The sequence below is a fragment of the Solanum pennellii genome, chromosome 4, assembly GCF_001406875.1.
Source record: "Solanum pennellii chromosome 4, SPENNV200".
Lineage (NCBI taxonomy): Eukaryota > Viridiplantae > Streptophyta > Magnoliopsida > Solanales > Solanaceae > Solanum > Solanum pennellii.
In genome coordinates this window covers 22,724,375-22,733,732 of record NC_028640.1, presented here as the reverse complement: position 1 = coordinate 22,733,732, position 9,358 = coordinate 22,724,375, and positions in this window count along the sequence as shown.

The window sequence follows — 9,358 nt, the reverse complement described above, 5'->3', positions numbered from 1 at the left end:
CTCATTATTTGCCTATGGTTCCCACAACCCTAGTTATGGAGTTTAGTTACCTATAGTCATAATCACAATATTCAAATATATGATATAAGAATTCATATACTTACTTCAATGAGAAAGAGTAAAATCCGCAAGTTCAATTGATTAATCAGCAAAAATCACCCACAATCAATGATAAAAATCTCAAGATAACCAATAATCTCTCAAAGAGTATACAAAAATAATCAAGAGTCTCCCAATATTCAAAAAATCTAACAATGATCTAGAGTCTAACTAATAAATCGTGTCTCACTAATAATACAGAGTCTAACCTCAAAAATGAGGTTTTTTGGACTATTTATAGTAAAAAAAAAACCTAATTAAACAAGGACTCTATTTGCTGGAAATCTGTCAAAACGCGGCTGGGTCGACGGACCTCGCGACGGATCATCATGGTCACGACGGACCGTCATGGACTCCGTCGTCCCATACTTGTGCAATTTCTTCTGCTGCTCTCTTCATTACCCTCAACGTCAAGTATGACGGATCTTCACAGACACGATGGTCCATCGAGGGTTTTCGTTCCAAAACAGTTGAACTCTTGGAATATCGGTACTGGGATTACTTCTCTGAACTTCATGACGAACCTGCAGGACGGACCGTCATAGACACGACGAACCGTCATGGACTCCGTAACCCCACACATGGTCAGACTTCCTCATCTTCCTTCAGCAGCTGCACTACGCTGCCACCTACGGACCGTCACAAGCATGACAGACCGTCACAAGCTCTGTATGTGGTCTCTTCTGCATTTCTTCGCTCAAAATCTCCGCATTCATCTTTGGATAGATTTCCTGCAAATAAGGAGAAACTTGTATACAAAATTTGCACAAAAAGGCTTTTGGACACACTAAACTTAAGGAAAAAGTATTAATGATACCGTGAAACCACGGTATATCAAGGTCCATCACATTCTACTTACAGAACCACATATTCAACTACACAATCAGCCAACTTTGGGTTATGCTGACAAAACATCTTTGCCAAGACCTTCTCAAAATAGGGTTCAAGTTGAGACTGGAAGAGGATTGGGAAGAAAAAAAAGCTAATGCAAGAGGAACCCCATTTGTTATAGAAAGAGATAATTCTTCTAGTCAATTGCCACCTTTATCAGTTCATAAGAGACCATACAGTTCTGCCTCGTTTGCTGCTGCTACTGGAGAAACCGAAGGCCTGCAACTGGTTTTGGTATTTACTCTGATCCTACAACTGGAGCCCAAGTATTGTATGTATTCACTTAATATGTTTACTCTGTTTTGGCGTATGTTCTGCTAGCCTTATAATCTAACCTTATTTTACAGTTTCTTTCTTATATTGCAGCCTGGTACATCAAGTGAGAAGATTTTACATGGGCCAACCAAATTGAAGAGTGCTTCACCAACCAATATAGACATTGGTTTTACACCTCCTAGCCTAAAATGTAAGGAAAAAGATGCAGTCAACACCTCACAGTTGCAACATCTGAAAGTTAAAAAGAAAAACTGGAAGTAGCTCATTTGGGAAGTGGTTATGATTTTGGCCCATGTTAAAAGGGTGTCTTTTTGAAAAACAATTTACTCTTTAGTTTATTTGAACACTCGTCTAATGTATTTTTAGAACGTTGTCTTTGTGTTAGCAAGACTATGTATTTTCTAAGACAATGTTTTTTTTATTACCTCGTAATTCATTTGTGTTATGTATTTTTGAAGCATTACTTTTTGTTATGTTTTTTCTAGCCAAGCATTTGTGTTATTAGCGCACTTTTTGAACAAAAACTGCACTACCTCTCAATGCATGCCTTGTGTATTTGTCAATAAGACTAGTGATCAATTCAATTCGACATTGATCAATTCAATTCCAGAACAAAACTTCAGAACACAGGGAGTTGATCAATTCAACTCAAACTTCCAATTTAATACAAAATATGAAGGCCACATACCAATTAAGACATCATTAATTGATCTAGAATAGCCTCCTAACTACTGCACAACAAAACAATTAAGTAGTACAATCCTAAACTACTATGAACTACAAAATATTACAGAACCATTTAATAGTTAGCAGACAAAGAAAAACAATCACAACTCGGTTAAATTTGACATTTTCCCAATCCCTTTGGAGTTTAACATCCTTAAGATTCTTGTTCAATACCATCAACTTCACTTCATTTTCATTCAATTGAAATTTCAAAGAATCTTTTTCTTCTTCAAGCTCTTTCACTTTTCACTTTAGTCGATCAATCAGATTTTGAGTGTATATGAACATATTCATTGAGGATGATTCATCAACATTTTCAAGCGACGGATCAATCCATCTAAAATATCCACATCCACCATTTTCCTATAAACCACATAACAGTAGTAAGGCGTAATAAATATACAAAAATGTTGATTTTTCAAATAGTACAACAACAATAGTTTTTGTTCAAAAAATAACAAACCTTTGATGCTTTGCATCCGAAAAATCGATGACATGGGTTCAATGGAGTCCTCGAAGTATCCAGTCGACAATAATAACCACACTTACATATATCAACTTCCTTGATATTCACTGAACTTTGCGACATTTGATAAAAGAGAATTGATTTAGAAGAGAGAAACTTGGATATTTAGAGAAGAAGAGAGAATTGGAGACTTAGGGTTCTAAAATGGATTTTGGGGAAGAAGAATTGGGGATTTCACTTCAACTTTAGCGTTGAAATATAAAGTTAACGTTGGAGGTATTAAATGCAAGGTAAAAATGAGAGAAAGTTCAATTCACGTGCCCCATTTGCGTGACTCACAAATGATTTTCCATGTTGGCAAAAAATGGTTGTACGGTTCAAATTTGTGGTGGTAGAGGTGTTTAATAGGTAGTAGGTAAAGTTGAGGTATCTAAATGAATAATCAAGACAAGTTTTAGGGGCCGCATATGACTTTGGCCTATGTCAAATGTATAAAAATGCCATTTAATCTTGTTCTCTTAAACATGTCACGTGGAAATTTAAGTTAAGTGTTGTCAAAAAAGGAAAATGGTCATTCTTTATGTAACGGACTAAAAAGGAAATAGGGTTATTCTTTTTGAAATGGAGGGAATGATATTTTCTAACCTATGTATAACTAATGCTTGTATTAGTTATATACTCTATTGTGTATTAAGTTATGTATATACCATGGATTTAAAGGTATTAGCAGTGCAATAGTTTTAATGAATTCATTAGCTCAATTAAAGACTCATTTGCCCCTCAAATTCCTTTTTACATCTTTTTTTAATCATAATAGTGGAGGGTATCTTTGTAAACCAATTTTTATATGCAATGGATGATATTTTTAACGTATCAAACCAAAAAATGTATAAAAATTATATATGTTTAATAAATACAAGCATAATTAATACATACATTATTAATACATGCATTATTAATACACTATTAAGCATTGTTGTTATACACTCTACCAAATGAGCCCTAAATGATAGATGTTACTTTACCAAATCACATTTATTAAATATTTCTTTTGTAAACTATTATTTTGACATAGGAATTAAGAAACAATAAATTATAGATCTAATTTTTCCAAATCATTCATATTAGATACAAGTAATTTAAACATTAAAAATGAATAGCTATGTTGTAACACCTTGAAAATCCAAGACTTATGGTAAAGCCTAATATAGGTTTCATAAAGTCTAAACAATGTTTCTAAGTCCATTTTTAATGAATATAGGTCATTTAGAGGGTTTAAGAATCAAAACATCCAAAAACGTCCGGGAAGTTGTTTCAAAGGGATGTTAGTGTGCTTTAGCCTTTTTACTAACTTTTAGGAGTCAAAAATGTGCGAAAATAGGTTGAAAGGTATATAATGTGTGATTGAGTTGTTTCATGATTTCAACGTTTGGGTACGACTCCCCAAGGAATAATCAAGGGCCCTTGAGGAGAAACCCTGCAGTTTGATGTAGCACTGCCTGGCAGTGTGCATCGACTTGACAGACGACGGTCCGTGAATGGCTCGACGACGCGTCGAGGCGAACTTCATGCTACACTTAGAAAGATTCCTGAAGGCTCTTGTTTACCTAGATACTGTTACATGCGACGGAAGGGGTTGACGAGGCGTAAGTGGCTCGACGGGGCATCGAGGCCTCCGTGATTCCACACTCGGAAAAATTGGAGGAAGACCTCTCCTGAAAAGTCTCTGACCTAGACAACGGAGTGCAGGATGGAGGGGGGGTTGTCCGTCAACTCACCGACGGTTTAAAAACCCTAAAAATGGATATGCTAAGTAATGTTTAATGTCTCTAGAATGCTAACGATTAGACCGGGTTCATACGGATTTATGTGCGTAGAACCATACCTCGGAACCCTTGCTACATACAAGCCAACTAACTTGGGGAGTTAGTTGAGCTAGGAAAGGTTGGGTCCAACCATGTAGGGCTCTCGAATACGAAGATTTACTTGAAGGAGTCTTTACCGGACTTAAAAAAAGGAAAAATCTTAGGTTCGGAGGGTCTAAGGGTAAAATGGTCTTTTTCCAGGCTAAGGGTAGTATCATAATTACCCAAAATATGTAATTAGTTATTTAATTAATATGGTGGAGGGCCATTTTGGGTAGAGAGGGCCGAAATTGCCCATTAAGCAAAATATTGCTCCACCCGGGTTCGAACCTACGTGGGAGCAATGATTTAATTTGTTTTAATTATTTTGGTAGATTAATGTTATAAATTAATAATTAATTGCTGATTTAAGAAAATATGAAAAGCAGTTTTTTATTTATTGATTATTAATTAGTAATTAATTTGACTATGTCTTGCCAACAAGTCCTAGTTCTAAGGGGACACTACCTCACGCTTCTCTCTTTCACGCTCATCCATCTACCTCTCACATCTGTTTTCACGTTTTCTCTGTTAACAAAACAGCAATAAAAATCATAAATAACAACAAAAGTTCTTCACACTTGAAGAACTTATAAAAATACCAACGACAAAAACAATCCATCAAAGTAAAGCTAAATGTGACATTCTCGACGGGTAAGGTGGGAGTTTCTGTATTGGACGTTGGGTTGGTGGTGATTCTGGGCAGAAACTTTGAGTGTTGAACAACACCAAGAACAGTTATATCTCTTTGAATCCTTCCTCCAAGAGAAATTTCTTTCTACAAAATTCAACGTATGAAACTAGGGTTGTCCCCTTTATTGTCGAATTCCTTGTCCCTAGTCTCCTTCTCATTTCAATCTAAATTAGGTTAGAAATCAAGTTGTTGGTATGGTTGGTAGTATCTAAGTGTGAAATATTATGTTCTTTGTGATTTTGTGTTTGGAAATAGCAAGCATGTTCAATGATGTCAACCGAAAATGATGTGGTGCAATGTACAAAATGATTGTTGTTGTTCTCCGTTTTGAAGCCTTAAAATGGCTTGTTTAATAATTGGAATTAAGGTGCACAAGATGTGTAATTTATGATATTTAAATGAAGTCTAAGGTGGGTGATCTTAAATGGAAGAATCTAAGTTAAAACAACAAGGAATATACACTTAAAAACGCGTCAAACAAATTGTGAAAATACCACAATACGAATGTATGAATGTTGTTAAATAAAGGCTAGAAAATTTAGTCAAATTTCCAACATTTGGTGATGGAGTTTCTTATAGAACACTTGAGGTTTGAGAAGTTAAAATAAATTTAAAACATGTGAGGTCAATGGGGATTGAACCCAAAACCTCACTACATGAAGGCTAAAAAAAAATGAGAGGTGTGGGATTCGAACCCACAACCTCTCGGCCAAACAAGAGAGTAAAGTGAAATTTTAAAATAATAAAAATAATGAGCCTTCTGGCAGAATGAGAGGGTAAGGAGAAAATGTAAATTAAAATAAGGTGAGGTTGTGGGGATTCGAACCCACAACCTCTTGAAAGGATGAGAGAGTTAGGAGAAAAATAAAGAATAAAATAAAATGCGGAGAGTGGGGATTGAACCCACAACCTCTTGAATGGATGAGAAAGTTAGGAGAAAAATAAAGGACAAATAAAATGTGGAGAGTGGGGATTGAACCCACAACCTCTTGGATAGGTGAGAAAGTTAGAGATAAATTAAAAGAAAAATAATGAGCTTATGGGGGATTGATCCCACAACCTCCTTGCCTTAAAACGCAAAAGGGGAGGAGAACAAGAAAGAAATATTATGGGGTTTATGGGAATCACACTAGGGTCTCCCGAATCTGAAAAATGCAATTACCAAGTTTAAAAATAATATTAAGTGTTGTTCAAGGGATTCGAAATCAGGTTCCCTTGCCCAATTCCGTATAGACACATAAGTTATACGTAAACAAATATTTAATGAATGCTGCCTCTAAAGATCAAAATCACTATCTTGGCATATCTCCAAGATGCATAAGTCTTGTACCACATAATCTTGGGTAAAAATGAATTACTTAGACAAACTATGAATGAAGCCTCATGGCTTGTATGTGTTGACTCATAAGTCTAGCATAAGTTTAAAAGTAAGTGAACCTAAGATGTATGTGATGAAATGATTTAAAACCTATAAGAGGTTAATTAAGAGTGTGAAACACACTAAATATCCAAGTGCATTGGCATATGATGAAATGAACATTCATGTAAAGGGGTGAGTAATTATGAAGAGCAAATGTGCTAAATATAATGAATGTGGTGACAACATGATAAGAGACTAATGTGAAAGATGAGAGCAATCTCAAATGAGCCTAAGTGAATGTTACCAAAACGTACTCACCTATAAAGTGTAAAGTTAATGAAGAGACCAGTCTCTATGATCACTCTAATGAAAGTATTGAAGTTAATGCATACTTAATACTAATGATGACATGAGAAATCATCTAATGAGCTATGATGTTCTCATGATACAAGCAAGCTTCCATGATGTATGATTTTAATGTAATGGAACTTTAACTTAGCACCTATAGGCTAGCTATGAGCGGTGATGCCTTTTTTCAGGAAGGGTGGAGGTTCACGTAACTCTCATGAGATGAGACTGTCCGGCATGCCGAGTATGGGTCTCCTTATATATACTAGTTGTAAAACCTATACTGCCAAGATAGGGATCTAGCGGGGTTCAATTCCCATGTACGCTATCATGTTTTGGGTCACTTTGGCCGTGATTCCACCTCTTTTCAGTGTGGGAGAGACACTGAATTTCATGATGCTTACATAATCTATGTCGGCTAAAGTTAAATTCCCAAAGAATGAATGAAGCCAGCCTCATATGATGCACATAATGAAATGAACGATACCAAAGGTGTAAGGATAGGATAATCAAGAAGTGAGCTAGACTTAAGTAATGACGCTAGGTTATTCTTGGTCATTGCACAACAAACCTAATGAGAGTCTTAAACTACATCCTAGGTATGACTTGTGATTTCACTAGTATATGAAAGAATGAAAAATGAAGTATGTATGAATGAATAAAGCAGACTCTGTGTTTGCTAAAAAAGGCTCCCTAGTTGAGGTCCCATATGTTGAGCCCTCATTTTGGGAAGTCCTAATGCCAAGTCCATGATTCCAAGGTCTCATGGCATATGAAAGAATGATATGAACTACGTGATTTGATATGTGAAATATGTTATGTGCTGTTTGAAAAATGATAAATTTGATGATGCATGTTACACTCATGGCATTACTTTCCTAAGCCAAATTTGGCAGGTCCATTGACTTTCCTAATCCAAATTTGGCAAGTCCACTGACTTGACTTTCTATAAATCATGTTGTTAGAAAAGATCTATTCTTACTCATGCATGTCCTTGGTGTGTGCTTGCATATACCCATACTTAGTACAAGTGTGTACTAATTCCATACAATTATATATTTTTAGGTGCAAGCACAGGTGGACATTGGATCGTACGTACAATGTTACAGCTATCCGGACGTGGAGATTTCATCCGTAAATGGTAGAACCTCATGCTTTCGAGGTTGTCTACTGTTATCTAGCTTAGATGTAAGAATTACCTAGTGGAGCATGTTCCACTAGTACTTCATTTCCCACTTCATTTTAGAACTTGTATTGGTGCTGTTTTGGCAAGTTCACATATAATGCAACTATGAACTATTTCTTTCATTTGATGATCTTATTGTTAGATGGTTGATTGTGAACATTCATGAGTTTAAGTAGAATGTCTTATACGAATGTTAAATGACAAAAATTTCAAATTTTCGGCAAAAATTAACCTAGATGACGTATGTAGGCTTGTCTGCGACCTCCGATAGGTCAACGATGCTGGTCTCGTCTAGGGTCTAGATTATGGTCGTGACAAAGTTGGTATCAGAGCGCTAGGTTAAATTCTGAGGATAATAAGTTCACATTAACCTCATCGAGTAGTTTCTAAGTTATGGTAGTGAAGTGCACCACTATCCTGGATTAGAGACTGCACGATGCGTAGGAAAATTTCCCTTCTTCTAATCTTATCGTGCCTTATCTAATGTCGGATTTCTTGGTGTTAAGAGAGTATCTAACATGAACTCTTGAAGTTTCCAAAAGATGAATACAAGGAGAAAAGCAGGCAGGGAGATTGGAGGAGCGGCTACTGGGATAGCTCAAGTTTCTCCCCAGGCTCCAGCTGCTGGAATGGAGCTGCTTGTTAACTTAGATGGATTGACAGATGGAGAAGTAAGGACAACTTTGGTATAGATGGCCCAAGCTAGCACATTACAAGCTCAGGCTATTAGGTTTGATGTGGAGAAGTTTGAGTTGGCATCCTACCATCTAAAGGATGTAGTTCAATCTTTGTATAAGGTGTGGCAGGAAAGTAGAGCCTCAGGAGGAGGTCCTATTACTTGGGATCTTTTCAAGATGGCTTTTCCAAGGTGGTTCTTTCCCACATAAATGAAGGAGGCTAAGGTTGAGGAATTCATCAACCATAAGTTGGGCTCGATGTCAGTAAGGGATTACTCCCTGAGGTTTATAAGACTTTACAGCCCAGGAGAGGCCACCTTGTAGGACGTGTGGTATATTGCATGGGGGAGAATGTATGATGGACTCTAATGCTTGTTACAGTTGTGGCAAACCGGGTCACATGATGAAGGATTGTCCGAAAAGGAGAAGTCAAGAACAAGGGAAGGAGAGAGTTCAACCTAATGGTCCAAGTGAAGAGGCTCCAAGGATGCAAAGATTCTTCGCACTCAAGTCTAGGAGTGCAGGGGAAGGAATCTCTGGTGAAGTCTCGGGTGAGTAGCCTTAATTAGTCCTTCAGGTATTTGACTGTGTGGTGTTTATGCACTAGTATGAGGTTATTATGGTGGAGTCATCATGTTGGTTGCTGATTTTGTATGACTTACATGTTTACTTATGTTGTATGATTTGATGAGACTCGTTTGGGAAAGAGTTCGTTAGTCTATTAAGGTGAA